The following is a 16570-nucleotide window of genomic DNA, read 5'->3' as shown; positions in this document are numbered from 1 at the left end:
GACGAATGAAAATTAATCTAATTACAGTTATTGTTTAAAGATCTTTTGGTTTACTTTTGTAGTTGCAATCAATCAATTTTTTACTTCTAAGAGCCTGAGCTTTTCCCCTATAAGCCAACCCTAGGAGTAGGTTTCAGTACCGGAGGGTTATTCAGGAGGTCATCCAGGAGATACTGTTGGGAAGTGGATAGATAAGTGAAAAAAAGAAAAGAAAAAAAGAAAACCAAACTAAACCAACAACAAAAATCCCTCCTAGCTGAGAAGTGTGTTATTAGCCTAAGTAATGAATGTCATTTCAATCAGAGAATTCTGGGATACAGCAAAAGATATGTTTGAAAGTTGAGGAGTCATAAGGGTGGGCAATTAACCGGCAGGTGGATTGCCATACTTGAGACTGCCCATGGGAAGTCCCTATTGGGCACTTAGGGGACTTTCATGCTCCTTGTCTAAGTGAGCTCCTGCATCAGAAAAGAGGCTTAGAAAGACAGCTGCAGGTGCACCCTCCAGGGATTAAAGCCCAGAGTTTCCTATAGAGCTGCTGGTATTCAGTCTACCCTTTAAGCTGAAGATGATGGTGTTTAATGTCAGCAGAGGATTCATTTTCATCATATCACCACCACCACCATCACCGCCACCACCAGCATCAGCATCAACATTACCAGCACCAGCCTCACCATCACCAGCAAGACCAGCATGAGTACCACCACCACCACCAGCAGCAGCAGCAGCAGCTTCAACTCAGCAAAAGCAGACAACCCCACTACTTTCATTGTCTATTCTGAAGGTAGGAAGGTGAGACTTTTCTTTTCAGTTGATTCTTTTGTCAGATCTCACAAAGGGACCAACAGGTGTGTCCCCTAGGTCTGGCCAAGTTGATATTTAAGGCCAACAATCACAGGCAGCATTTTAAAATTTCTTCCTAATTATTCTCTATGCTCCCATTGCTTCTTTTCTTTGCTAAAAAATGGTCAGAAAATGGTTTAGGGTTCTCCTAAGACATACCTTGTTTCTTCTCCTTTCAGTTGCTTTCCCTCATCTGTACACACACAAACACATACACACACACACACACACACACACACACACACAGAGAGAGAGAGAGAGAGAGAGAGAGAGAGAGAGAGAGAGAGAGAGAGAGAGAGAGAGAGAGAGAGAGAGAGAGAAAGAGAGAGACTAAGCAATGGGCATGGAGAAAACAAAACTCCTTTAAAGGCAGAAGAGAACAGATCCTGAGCAAACACTTAGATAATTTCTAACAAGAAGGGAAAGAAGAGGAAGAAGGAGGAGGAAAAGTTTGAGTTTGAAATACTCATATGTAATTTTACATTATCTAATTTGTAATGAAATGAGAAATAATTTAGAAATGTTTTATGCTTTAATCAGTCAATAGACACATTATAACTTAATTCTTTTAGTTTGAGCTCAGGAGAACTTAATACGGAATCTGTTTCTTCTAGTGAGGTTTTTCTCTCTCTCTCTTTCTCTTTCTCTTTGTGTCTTTTTCTCTGTGTCTCTTTCTGTCTCTTTCTCTTTGTGTCTTTTTCTCTGTGTGTCTCCCTCTGTCTCTCTGTCTCTCTGTCTCTGTTTCTCTCTCTCTCTCTCTCTCTCTCTCTCTCTCTCTCTCTCTCTCTCTCTGTGTGTGTGTGTGTATGTGTATGGTTGTGTGCATGCATATGTACCTTGGTGTGTGTTTGTGCAAGTCTGCACACATCATGGCACTGATGTGGAAGCTAGAGTAAAACCTCACGTGTTGATTCTTGATTTTTGCCTTGTTTGAGATTCGATCTCTTGTGGTCTTCCTCTGCGCACTCAGGCTAGCTGGCCCATGACGTGGGAGGATTTCCCTATCTCTGTCTAATATCTTACGGTGCTCGGTTTACAAGTGTGTGAGCTTTGGCCTGGCTTTATGTGGGCTATAAGCACATAAATTGAGATCTTTGTGCCTGCATCCCAACTGCTTTTCCCACTGAGCCAACTTCTTACCCACTCTGTAAGAATTTTCATCAGCAAAATGCCAAGTCATGAAAGTAAGTACCAAATAGATGTCATCTCCCATCGTCACCATCATTGTTATTTCATTGACTTAGTGGGAGGAAAAGTGCAGGGGAAAGATAATTCAGTGTGTGTGTGTGTGTGTGTGTGTGTGTGTTCAGTGATAGAAAATATGACATTAAATGACAGCTAAAATTCTGGAGAAAGTGAATAAATTTTGCATAGAAAGGAACTGACTACATTAACTTGCTTAGCCAACTCTCTCAATCAACATCTCTAGGGTAGAACTTTGAATGATTTCCTATTAACTGACATAGCTGAGTTGCAATTGAAATCCAGAGCTCAATGAGGGAAACAAATGTAACGGACTATGAGTTTCAAGGGGTTCAATTTACTTACAACTGATGAACATTTCAGAATGAGGCAACATAAAATTAAAAGTCTCTTTACTGGAAAAAATGTTTTAATAGCTATGTCATTGAGATAGACAAGAATGTGTCACCATAGGACCCTCAATGTCACACTAAGGCATATGTGATTTGACCTTCTAGAAAGGTATTGTGACTGGATGCTAATCTCTGTGGCATTTCTTCAGTAGAAATACAAACGTAACCCTGTAGAAAGTTGCTGTGCAATATTTCAAACAATATCAAGGGAATTATTGTCACAGTATTTATATATTTATGTATGTCTAGAATTGAGTAGTGTATTGCCCAGACAAGGAAGAAGTTGTTCCCGGATGCTGAATGGCTGAGATGCTCAGCATCATAAGCAATCATACCTGACATAGTATCACTTCACCAAATAACCATTGAGAGAACTAGGAACTGTTTTATTTATGCTTACCAAATTATTGCATATGCATTAAAGTAACAGGTATAATGAGAATTACTTACACACATTTTAAAAATAAAACCTCCTTTTCCAAGAAACTGTTCTACTGTTACTGGGTTACTGGTTCTCTTATTTCTCCAATTCTTCCTTCTCTTACTTAGTAGTTTACTGGAGTGAGGGGGACTTCATAAATAAAGTGGCATTTGAGATGATGCTTGAGGAAGAGGTATTTGGCTCTGCAGTTCTGTGACTATCTGAAGCTCTTGATCCGACTAAGTTTTAAGTCAACGTTAAGATCTTATAGACTAGAGCTCTTGACAAAGACATGGGCATCTATTAATTCTTGAAGATGAGAATCCACCACAGATGTCTGATTAACCTCTTTTATTTAGCTTTTATCAAGAATGAAAAGATGGAGAAATATGTGTTGTGACAAAATACAAATATGTGACACGCACCAGTTTAGAGAAAGTAGTATGGGGTGAGTATGAAGCACCCATCAGTTTAGAAACCCGATGGACAACACAGACAAAAACTAAGCAGATGAGGAAAAGACATCACAGTGGATTGACATGATCTCATTCCCACCCAGCACCAAGAGAAAGATTTGTTCTAAGCTATGTGTTCATGCTTTCAGCAACTATCTCGCGGTGTCTCTCCAAACACTGGGTAGCAAATTAGAGTGCCATTAAATTAAACATAGGGATATGAAGCCATACATTTAGAATCTGATATTCTCTAAGACATAGTACAGAATTTTGACAAGGACTAATGTATTATTTGACCATGTTTTGGTAAATGGTAGCAGAATTTAAAGAATTTTATGAGATATGTTTTGGATTTCTGGATAACGCATGTAAGATGTTGAATGAAAAAGTTTCAAGCCTAGGGTCAATATAGCCTATTTGGTTTGATGGAGAATTACCTAGAGTTTTACATTGCCTGTGATGAGTTGGAAAGATAATAGGTGATTATTTTGTGCCTATACATGCATACGTACACACACACACACACACACACACACATATTTCATATATATCTATATGAAATAAGTATAAGCTGGTGTTTTTATGGTTGGTTATTCTGGACAGGAAATGGCTGGTGCATAGATTCTTCATTTGTTTTGCAAAGCATGATCTTTGAAATGAACGCTCTGCCAGGCTGAGAAATTAACGTAGAGCCATTTCATAGGGTAGCTGACAGTTGACAGTGGAAAGAGGTAGATAGTAGATATTTTTTACATTGTTAAGCAAAAAAAAAAAAAAAATGGTGCAGGATAGCCAGGTGATTGTCACAATAATGTTAACTGATATTAGACATCAGATATTAGATGACAACTGGCTGAATATTGGTGTTATAAAAATTCACTTCTAATCCTCATTTTTGTACATTTTAAAACATAAAACAAAACATTAATAGTAATGAAGCTTATTTACTTTCTTAAAAAGGTTTTATCTACTAATTTGTTTTATGTGTGTATATGCATACATATATAATACTATGTTATAGAGACTTTGGAATAACTCAGCTTCATGTGGCTCCAAAGATACTCAGCCAACTGAAACATCTAGTCATTATATGCCTGCCACATCAGTTGGGAAGGTTTCTGCAAAGTCTCCAGATATCTTTTCTCTGGAGACAGTATGGCAACCTCTTGGCCATGAAGTGCATCAGTGTTCGATGCTTTTGCTAACAATAAATATTCACCCAAGGCAATGGAAGTTTAAATGAACATGCCTCATCACAACCTGCCCGATTCTCAGGAGGACCAGAGTTTCTTAACTATAGAAATATTCTTTTCCAGTAAGTCTGATGACGTTGTCCTTATGCATTCTAAAACATTGTCATACTTTATTTAATTTGTTTTTTTATATTATCTTATTGTTGTGTGCGTTTTGCCTGCATGTATGACTATATAGCATGTGCATCCCTAGTAACTGCAGAGGCCTAAAGAAGGCACTGGATCCCACAGAACTGGAGATATGGATGGTTATGAGCTGCCATATTGGTACATGGGTCCTTAGGCAGAACATCTAAAGTTCTTCACATCTGAACCATCATTCCAGCCACAATAAATTTATATGCATTGGGGATGTAAAGTTTTAATGTTTATAAATTACAGCTTCTCAATTCTGCTCCATTTTTGTCACTATGTGTTGAGCAGGGATTTGAAAGAACAACCTATCCAATCCTCAACCGAAGGCATGAGTCTCAACCTTTCAGCCTTTTATACATTATTCATTTCATTAATGTAGATAAATGAATGGTTTTTGTTCCTAACATGGCAAGAGTTTTTGCAAGGAAATGTGTCAATCAAGGGCCAGTGAGATGGCTCAGTAGGTGAAGCACTTGCCACCAAGTCTGAAGACCTGTATCCAAGACCTACATGGTGGAAGGAGAAGACCTACATCAGCAAGTTGTGCTCTGAACTCTACAATGGCATCATGGAATATGTACACACACACACACACACTCACATACACACACACACACACACACACACACACACACACAGATTTGCATGCACACACAATGATTTTTAAGATGTAAAAATTATGTATTTGTAATAGGTACTAAATTCCATGATTTTTTTTTGCCTCTACATAAAAGACACATACCTTCTAATAGGTTCATCATTTTATTAATTTTAACCAACTGACCTTTTCAAACAGCAGGTAATATTTTCTTTTCTATCTCAATCAATATCAAATTTGATATCAAGATTTGCTAGACATGGGAATAAGTTTGTGGCTATCTGGTTTTCTCTTGGATGACTTTGATGAAACTTTGTCACTACAAAGCTTGGCCTTGGATTTTTTATTGTGAGAAATTATTTTTTTGTGAATACTGAAACATTTAGTTCTGAAAACATGTTAAAGAAGATAAGACAACACAGAGAGTTTGTTGTGATTAGGAGTCTTCCAGCCCTTGAAGGATGTTCTCAAGTTTAAATGAGGTAGTAATATGCAATTGTCAGACAGGGATCTCTCAAAGAGGTATGTGAGTACATAAACCACAGGAAGAGCGGTTACCTTTTCTAACAGTCTTTTCAGGGTCAAATGGCACCTTCTGTGGACATTTCCTTTTCCCCAGTACTTCTGGAATTGCAGAGAATAAAGGAAGGCTACCAGTGGTTCTGCCTGCTCCCTTGCAGACTCTGCCTCTGTCCCTGCGGTGTCAGGGCCTTAGCACCTCTTGCTGAAGAAGCAGAGTCTGGGGTCTAATTCAGTTTCTCTAACTTTGTTTCTCACTGAGAAGTGTCAGGTGTCAGGGTGAGGTTTGATTTCACAAAAGGTCCAGCCCACGGATCCTGCCTGCTTCCGTGTCTCTTTTAGCCTAAAAATCTAGTTCCAGTGAGGATGAAGTCAGAAAGGGAATTTCAAAGCTGGGTGTTTTTCCAGTTCTGACACTCTGATGATGGGCAGGCAGAATGCCTGACATCTGTCAGCCCAGCTGTCCTCCTGTGGCTAACATGACATGGAAGTTGTTCTCCAACACCATATGCAGATCTGAGGCCGTGTGGTTTCAGAGACTGCTTCCAGATTATGATGTGGCTTGCTTCGGCAGTTTGAGCTGACTCGAGCATTTCCTTTTTCCCACATGGAGTTAACTTTTGAGCTGTTTCGCTTTGTGACTTCATCTTTAGGGTGCTTTGTGCTTTGTTGTAGTGGTTGATTCCATGACCCTGCACAGGCTATGGAATGGGGTTGGCTGAAAGCAGTGATTGGCTTAGTTGTTATTGTTGACCAAAATGCCAGATTTTTTCTTTCCCTAAACACCGCTCTAGTTGGGAGGGGGGAGTGAGGGAGAGATGGAGGGAGGAGGAGAGAGATTACCTTCTGAGAAGGAAAATGCACTGGGATGCTAAGATATCAGAACTGTCTAGTTTTTCCATGACCTTCAGGAAGTGCCTTCATTATGGTGGCCTCATTTCTTATCTATTTATCATAAGAACACTGAGGCCATTTATCTTTATTATTTTTATAATGCTGGAAAATGAACCTGGACCTTAAGCATGGTCTGCTAAGGCCCTATTTCTGAGCTACATACATTCTAGGCCTGAGAACATGGAATTTAGTCATCCACAAACTCATTCAAGATGCAACGTTTTCTAACAAAGAATAAAATACTTCTTAATTCCCAAGAAATCAAACTTTTTTTCAGTGAAGAATCTAATTCTTGGGTTTATGGACATTTATAGTGGACTTTACAGTAACTTGGTGGCTGAGAAGTCTTTGAGATAAACAACGCTGAGCAAGGAAGACACAGATTTCTAGAATTAAGACACATAGGTATTGTCTCTTTCTAAAACAATTTCTGTGGATTGTTTCAAATAATCCATAATTATTACCATGTGTCCTCATCTACTGGCTTTAGTTCAACAACAGTCAATACATCTATAATAAAATATTTGAAATTTCTTCTTCAATTTTTTTGGGTGACTTTTAATTAAAATACAAGGTCCTAAATTTCATGTCTTTAAGTAAAGAAGATTATAAGTGAGAACAAGTAGTCTCGGTTTCTGTTGCTTAGGTTCTTGTGCTTGCCTCTTGCCATCTGGCTATCTCTGATGTTAGTTAGCCTTTCTGTCTTTGACTGGAGCTCATTCCTTCTGTGGGACTAGCCCATAAGCTTGGAATACCCAAGAAACAATTCACAGACCATAAGATGCTCAAAAAAAAGGAAGACCAAAATGTGTGTGCTTCAGTCCTTCTTAGAAGGGAGAACAAAATACTTATAGGAGGAAATACAGGACAAAGAGTGGAGCAGAGACTAAAAGAAAGGACATCCAGAGATGACACCACTTGGGATCTAGCTCATTTGCATTCACCAAATTCAGTCACTATTGCTAATGCAAAAAAATGTTTTCCGACAGGAGCCTGATATGGATGTCTCCTGAGATGCCTTACTGATACAGATAAGGATACTTTTAGCTAACCATCAGACTTAGCACGGGGACCCCAGTGGAGGAGTTAGAGAAAGTACTGAAGGAGCTGAAGGGGTTTACAACCTCATAGGAAGAACAACGATATCAACCAACTAGACCCCCCAGAACTCCAGGGAACCCCACCAACCACTGAGCATACATGGAGAGACCCATGGCTCTAGCCGCATATGTAGCAGAGGATGGCACTGTGTGGCATCAGTAGGAAGAGAAGCGCTTGATCCTATGAAGGCTTGTTTCACCAGTGTAAGGGAATGCCAGGGTGTTGAGGTGGGAGGAGGTGGGTGGAAGTGGGAGCAGCTTCAGAGAAGCAGGGGGAGGTGGGAGGGGCTATGGGAGAGGAGGAAAAGGGGGGAGGACAAAAACATTTGAAATGTAAATACATAAAATATCCAATAAAAAACATAAAAAAATGAGAACAAAATGCACAGTGTTTTACATAATTTCAAAGCACTCTCTCTCTCTCTCTCTCTCTCTCTCTCTCTCTCTCTCTGTGTGTGTGTGTGTGTGTGTGTGTGTGTGTGTGTGTGTGTGTGTGTGTGTGTGAAGAGAATCAGCTAGGCCAGGTCCCAGATTTTCACTAAGACTGAGCAGGCTGTTCTTCCTGGCCTGATACTCTCCCAGCACACTTCTGCGAGTGTTCTAGTGGTTAGGTATCAGTCCATTCATTCACGTTTTGATTTTCTTTCTCAGCTACAAAAGAACTTGTTAATTGAATTTAAAAATCTCTCACCACCCTAAACATTGTTTTAAAAATACTCAAAAACCATAATTACTAATGATCACCATTTTCAGCTAATTTTTATAAATCATTACTGTGGATGCTTCTAAAAGATTTTACAAGTAATTATTTCAAATGTGTTTGCAGTTGCTATGGAGCCAAACATCTGAGTTCTATCCCCAGGACTTGTTTAGTGGAAGAAGAGAGCTGAATCCTGCAAACTGACTTCTGACTTCACAAATGCACCCTAGCAAATGCATGCATCCTAACACACATAAATAAATTAATATATAAAAATATAATAAAGCTTTAAAAATTGGTTTACAATGCCTTTAGAATGTCATCAACTTAATTGGATAAGTATCCCATTATCAGACAGGAAACACTAGCTTGCAATTTGTTGGTGAGCAGAATGTAAGATACCATTCCAAAACAATATAGACTTGGGCATTTGACTTGGATGCTTTCCAGAGATTAGAGGTAAAGGGCTATTACTAAATACACCATATACTTTGATCACAGGGCAGATTGGAGATGTAGTGTTGTGGAGGCTGCCTCCCTGAGGTTAACTCACAATATTGAAAGGTGCTGTGCAAGCTGCCAAGTGAGAAAAGGTAGCTGCAGCCACACCCAGCCATACTTACCTGGAAAGCCTATGAACCGCAGCAATGGCCAGCCTTGTAAGACATCCTAGATGCTGTGGTGGTGGCACTTCCATTTGTGGGGTAACTAATACCTTATATAACTAACATATTTTGGAGTGACTATTTTGATTGAAGGTAGATACGAGGGTAGTCACATTTACTTAAACAAAGATGTGTTGGCTAGAAATGTCAAGGATTTTAGAGGAGAACCCACCACTACCATTTCCCTGAATCAATTTCAGTTCTGACTGTATTCTAAATACTTCTCCTTATAACTACAGAGACAGCGAGCTCTCCTTGTCAAAGAAGATAATTTCTTTGACACATACAAAAGCTACTACAAAAATCCCCACTGGTCAGAAGACAGAATAAATGTTTAAATGACTGTGGAGTGAGCAACCCCAACTGAGACATCAAGAAATAATTCCTACACTAAGGCCTGGGAAACATTATGGAAGAGGGTCAGAAAGACTGCTGAGGGAGATTGTGTCTTCCAGACATGAACTCTCCACCACGTGGTTCCTGCACAAGATCACACTAGTTGACACGCCAATGGATGTCAAGGCCCGACTCCTAAAAGTAGACCTTCAGGAAGTCAATGGCTACTGAAGGAGAGGGAATCAATTTTCTTTCTTTGTTTTTTTATAAGATAAAATAAATATATCTATTCCTTAAGTTAGAAGGATATTGTTTGATTACCACCCACAGGCTATATGTGAGAGATTAGGCCAAGACTATGGTCCTCCAAAAAGGATCAAATAATATCCATGAAGAAATATTAAGTTAGTGCTATTCTTGGTAATACATTTTATATTCATTTAATTTAGAAACGATATACCTAAGGGAGTCACACAACAATTAAAAAATAACATAATGATAATTCAGTGTTTCCACTGATGGCAAAGTAGTCATTGAGTTTTTTTTTTAATGTAATACAGTTTATTATAAAATGATAAACATGTTGATATAAATTCAGATCAAGTACTGATATTTTAAGAAATTGTTATAGAAATAATAGTTTTCTATGTTTATGTTTTTTTAATTGAACAACTTTATTTTAAAAAAACAGATAAATGTACAGATTTTATGCATTTTTTGCATAAAAGTATACAAATACATTTTTGTCAGTACTTGGTTTTTTAAAGGTTTGATAGTGTGCGTTAAAATCTTACTAGTCAATTTTTTTCTAACTTTAACTCATCAGACTCTGATAGGTTGTATATATGTGTAACTATAAAAATTATAGGAAGAGAATCCTAAGGGGAGGTTGGCCCCATAGGAAGACCAGCAGTCTCAACTAACCTAGACTCCAGGGAGCTCCCGGAGATGGAGCCATCAACTGGGCAGCATACGCAGGCTGGCCTGAGTCCCCCAGCACATATATAACAGAGGACTGCCTAGTTTGGCTTCAGTGGGAGAAGATGTGCTAAATCCTTGAGAGACTTGAAGCCCCGGGGAAGGGGAAGGCTTAGTGGGGGGAAGCATCCTTTTGGAAGCAAGGTGGAGGAAGGTTGGAATGAGGACTGGGAAGGTGGAGCAAAGGCTGGAATATAAATAAAGAAAATTTAAAGTGCCACAATATTGAAAGGAAATAGGGAGACATGAGAGGAATTGGCAAGAGGAAAAAAACAGGTAGAAATGATATAAATATAACGGGCTAATATATGAAGTTCTCAAAACTTAAAAAGACTGGAAAATATCTATTTGAGAGTAACATTATCTCTTCAAAGCTGTAGAGGCATTCCTATTTTCAAAACCTTTAATGAACTTGAGTTCAGTTTGAGTTGAATTTTTATTTTGCACTTACTGGGCTTGTGCACGCCTGTGCACATTTATGCACGGGAGGAGTGTTGTGTAGGAATCTATTCATTCATTTACTCCTGATTCTTGAGTAACGCTCTAGAAATTATAGTGTGTATACATTCAAATCCTGTTTGGACACAGAAGGAGGGCCAGGCACCCACAGCACAGTCACAAATAGAAGCAGAGACATGAGGATTTGAGAGTGAAACAATCAGCTCCAGTAGAGGAATGCAAAGGGATTCCTTAGTGAGAGAGAGCAGAGACCTTGCCCCATGATGTAAGGTGGGAATAATGAAAGCTGATTGCCTTCTTCTGTTTTAGGTTAATGAAATCATTTCAACCCGAACAAAGGACTGAGCTTAAGGAAAGGGAGCTATGGAACCATGTTTTTAGATAACTTTACCTGTCAGAACAAGGAATTCCCAATGGGAGTCACAGACTTCTGGAAAATAAGGAAGAAATACTAAAGGTGACACATGCTGAGTTTATTGTGCACTATAGTAAAGGATGGGTGATTTTTTATTCCATTTTCCAATTAGTTTTTAATTTTATAAAAGTTACATTTGACATAGTCTACAGTGCCAAATAATTTATAAGCCTTAGATTTTTATGTATTTTAAAATTAATTAATTCTTTTATTTATTTGCATCCGAATCACTGCTCCCCCTCCCAGTCCCCTCTCCCAGAGTTCTTCACCTTACCTTCAGCCCTTCATCTATGAGATGGTGCTCCCCTATCCCCCTTCCATGGGGCATCAAGTGTCTACAGGATTAGGCACATACTCTCTCACCAAGACCAGATAAGGCAGGCCTCTGCTACTTATGTGTCATGACCTTTGGGCCAGCCTGTTTACTCTTTTGTTGGTGGCCTGGTCTTTGGAGGCTCCCAGGGGTGCAGATCAGTTGACATTGTTGGTCTTTCTACAGGGTTGCCATCCCCTTCAGGTCCTTCAATCCTTCCCCTAACTCTTCCATGGGGGTTCCCAACCTCAGTCCAATGGTTGGCTGTGAGTTTCTGCATCTGTCCCAGTCAGATGCTGGTATTGCCTCTCAGAGGACAGCTATTCTAGGCACATCAGTAACAGTGTCAGAGTTTGGTGCTCACCCATGGAATGATCCCAAGTTGGGTTGATCACTGGATAGCCTTTCCTTCATCTCTGCTCCATTTTTGTTCGTACATTTCTTTTAGACAGGAACAGTCTAGGTCAAAATAAATCGAAGGTGGGTTGGTGACCCCATCCCTCCTCTGGGAGCTCTGTCTATCTGATAGAGGTAGTCTTTTCAGGTTCCATCTCCCCGCTGTTGAGCATTTTGTTTAAGGTCACCTATTGATTCCTGGGAGTCTCTTACATCCCAGGTCTCTGGGACTATCTAGAGGTTCCCCTACCCCTTGCAGCTGCATATTTTTAATTTTTCTGGCCCTCTGACTTCTCTCCTGTCTTCCCCACACTTGATCCTGCCCCCTAACCTTCTCCAAAGTCCTGCCTAGGTCCCTCCTTCCCTCTGCCTCTGATGATTATTTTGTGTGGAATTGAAACATCCTTACTTGGACCTTCTTTCTTGCTAAACTTATTAAGGTCTATGTGTTGTATCATGGAATTTATGTCTTAAAGATACTTTTAGTGTACTATTTTTGATGCTTAGAAAGTTAAGAAATTAAGATGAATTCTAAATGTTTTGTTTTAACAAAGATTTGATGAGTTATCTTATCGGTGTGAAATTATTAGAGACAAAATAACCAGTTAGGAGGTGATGACTGGCTTTGGACTAGAAGTAGTACTAATAGATGTTTTCAAAGGAAGATTCAATAGGATGTAAGGATTAATTTAAGTGAAAAGAAAGAAGGAAGAAGGGTTATGCCAGACTCTTGTGGGTGGGAGGGGTAACTAGAGTAATAGGTATTCTACTGCTGGAAATCATTGGAGCAAGCTTCAGACTCAGGACTCAGATTTGACAATAGATAACTCCTCAAACCATGTACTTGTGTTCTCTTCTTATCAAAGGTCAGCTTCCCCTAGGGTTCAGCTATAACATTTAAAACCTACTATAGCTAGGATAAGCAAAAGTAAATTATATGTAGAATAAGTTACTAAAGGTATCCAATTATTAGAAGTTATTATAGTTATCATATTATTTATAATATAGTTAATAATATTACTGGAAGTACTAAAGAGGAAGCTGTGTGCTGGGTGCAGGAATAACTTCCAGAATGAGACTAATGAGAATCGCAAGTCAGAAGAGCCTCTAGCTAGCTCTGCAGCAGCCACTGATGTGGAAAATTGAGGGGTAAGCATGGGAATTTGACTTCAGGAGCCCATGGCAATAACTAGTCAAGTGACAGATATGCTGTTGGCAATACATGTGTGTCTTAAAACTCCTGAGATACCAGGGACCATGCCTTTTCTATAGCTGGAACTAGCATTTCATTAGCTTTTTTTAAGGAGCAACAATTAAAATAGTGCTTTCTAACCACCTACCTTTCCAGTCTACTGGAAAGACAGGGCACTAATGAAATTTAATTTCTTATTCATAACCTTGATGTAGTGGTGTTACGGAGTAATAATGCTTCTTGGCTTTCCAGTTTCATATATAGAAGGAATTGTGCTAGAAAGACAATGGAAATAATGTTGAGCATGAATTCACATCAAACAAAATCATCTCCCTTGGTAACTTAGTATACCAGTTGTATTGGCTGGTTTTGTGTCAACTTGATCCAAGCTGGAATTATCACAGAGAAAGGAACCTCAATCAAGGAAGTGCCTCCATGAGATCCAGCTACAAAGCATTTTCTCAACTAGTGACCAAGGGGGGAGGACTATTGTGGGTGATGCCATCCCTGGGCTGATAGACCTGGGTTTTATAAGAAATAAAGCTGAGCAAGCCATGGGAAGCAAGGAGTAAGTAACATCCCTCCATGGCATCTGTTCAACTCCTGCTTCTTGACCTACTTGAGTTTCAGTCCTATCTTCTTTTGGTGATGAACAGCAATGTGGGAAGTATAAGCTGAATAAACCCTTTCCTTCCCAGCTTACTTCTTGGTCATGATGCTTTGTGCATGAATAGGAACCCTGACTAAGACACCAGTATAGAGAGAATCAACAATATTATGAAACAATAAAAACAAGTGATACATCTCACGCATATTGCATTTATCTACTACAATGAAGCACACCAGTGACAGAGATGGATCAGTGGGTAAAAGTCACTCAGACCCAGCGGTTAGGGTGTGAGTGTAAATTCTTAACACCCATGTAAAATACTCAGTATAGATTTTTGCATACATCTGTAACCCCAGTCCTTGGGGTAGGAAAAAGAGACAGGAAGATCATTTGAATTTGCTGGCTGCCATAGAAACAAGGTAAAGAGTGGTAGAACAGTACACCAGACATTTTCCAGTGACCCCTGCAAGCATCTTGTTTTCATACCAAATTTATGAAGGCACTGTAAAAGGTATACCTACAGTTCACACAAAATGAGAAACATACTGAGCTTAGTTTTTCTTTGTTTAGAGATTAGACACCAAAGGTAGACTCTTGCTGAGGATAGAAGCCCCAAACCAAACTTGCCCTTTATTTTTGTTTTATGGACTGTGACTCAAGTTGCTGGTAACTGAAGGGTTAATGACTGACAAATCTCAGGTGAAATCAGGAACTGGACAGGAGCCTTGACTTTACTAATAAAGCCTGTTAGCTCTTACATAGAGCTGCTGCTAGAAAAGCCAGCTTGGTGTCCGTCCTTATGATCACCACTGTGAGATAGCAGGGGACCTGACCTGTAGATGGAATCTTCCTTCCCTCTTTCAGAACTAGTCACCCCACAGAGTCTCTACTCCTGGTGTCCGTTGGTTGTTCTGTTTAAAGGAACAGTTCTGCTTCTTAATCCTCTTATTCCCTTGTCACATTATTGAAGAGGTGACATTTGGTCATAGTGTAGGAGGGCAGGAGCCAGCTGGGTAGGTAGAGGTGCAGAAGGGCATAATGCTCCCCTAACTTCTCAACAAAAGGGTCCCTGTCTTGGTTCTCCATTGTCTATACTGTCATGATGGCCATCCCATGGTGAGTGACACTGAAATGTCTCTCACATTTATTGGCTAATCAAGAGCTGGTAACCAGGGACAAAGACAACACAATCCTGCACAGTTCATTCTTGGGTAAAGAGATGTTCCTAGTGGTACAGAAGATTTTTCCACTCTCTAAATCACCTTGTTCTGAGGCTACAGGACACCGGCTTCCATGCCAGCCTGTGAAATCTCTAAAATATTTTTCTTTGAGGATTTTGAACAAGACTAAAGATTTTCTTATAGCTTTCTATTTATGCTTTTACAAAGGGTGATTACAAAGCTTTACAAAAGCCTATCTTTGCCAAACATTAAAACATGATAAACAAGGCACTATGTTTGATGAACTAAGAACGAAGAAATCCAAAATATGTTGAATATACTTTTAAACTACAAATGGACCCAACAACATGCATGAATAATGCACTTAACACAATTTGCTTAGAGCTTTATAGAATCTATGTTTTAAAATCAAGATTTCTTTTTATCAGTAAACAGATTTCACTGTAGCCAAAGCAAATATGAATTACTATGTATTCTTACTGATCACCCCTTGCATGGAAGAAGCTGTATTCATAGCAACTAGAAGAAGATGCAGAGATCTGTTTGTTGAATACACCAAGGTTTGTGAAAAGCAGCAAAGACTATTTATGGATTTTTCACTTACTTTTATGCTGTCAACAGAAATATGCAAACTTGCAAATTCCACATATAAACTTAATTCATAGTGATTTGTGTCTTTATATTTAATGGCTTGGTAGTGCTATAGATTTAGTAGAAAAATCAAATGTTTTAGTAGACTTCACTTTCTCTAGCCTGAGACAAACTTGACATGCCCCAATGAGATTTGGAAGCAATAATATCTCAATGCATTAAAAGCTGTCTCAAAACATTGGCTGATACACTGTGATCTTGCCTTGAAAACATGCAAAAAATATTAAAACAATTACCAGAAATTATTGCAAATCCTCATAAGGAATATGGTCCATTGAGATGTTTGAAACAAAGTGGAAGACTAAATAAATGTCAAGATTTCTGGATACTGACATGCTATATATTTTTTTGGCTCCAAAGGTAAAGATAGACAATTAAGAGAAATCATTATAAAAGATAGTGGTCCACTGTGAAATTTCATTCTAATAGGAAGAGAGGAAGGGAATTATTTCTATGTAACATTTATACTTTTATTTATATTAACAATAAATTAATATTTTTTTCTGATTATAGCCTGAATAAAACCTGATCTAATAGCTGCACATAGAGCAGAGGATGGTCTTGTTGGGCATCAATGGGAGAAGAAGCCATTGGTCCTGCCAAGGCTTGATGCTGCAGTGTAGGGGAATGTCAGGGTGGTGAGGCAGGGGGTGAGGGTGAGTAGGTGAACACTCTCATAGAATCAGGGGGAGGGGTGATGAGATAGGGAAAATGGAGGGGAATCTGTGAAAGGGGATAACATTTGAAAAGTAGACTAAATACATTCAATAAAAAAGAGAAAGAGAAAAAGAAATAGGAAAGAAATATTATAAAGAAAAAAAGCAAAACAAACCCTTATCTAATGAAGAACCAAATGATTAC

This window comes from Micromys minutus, assembly GCF_963924665.1.
Source record: "Micromys minutus genome assembly, chromosome: 17".
Taxonomy (NCBI): Eukaryota; Metazoa; Chordata; class Mammalia; order Rodentia; family Muridae; genus Micromys; species Micromys minutus.
Note: the sequence above shows the minus strand (reverse complement) of the source record.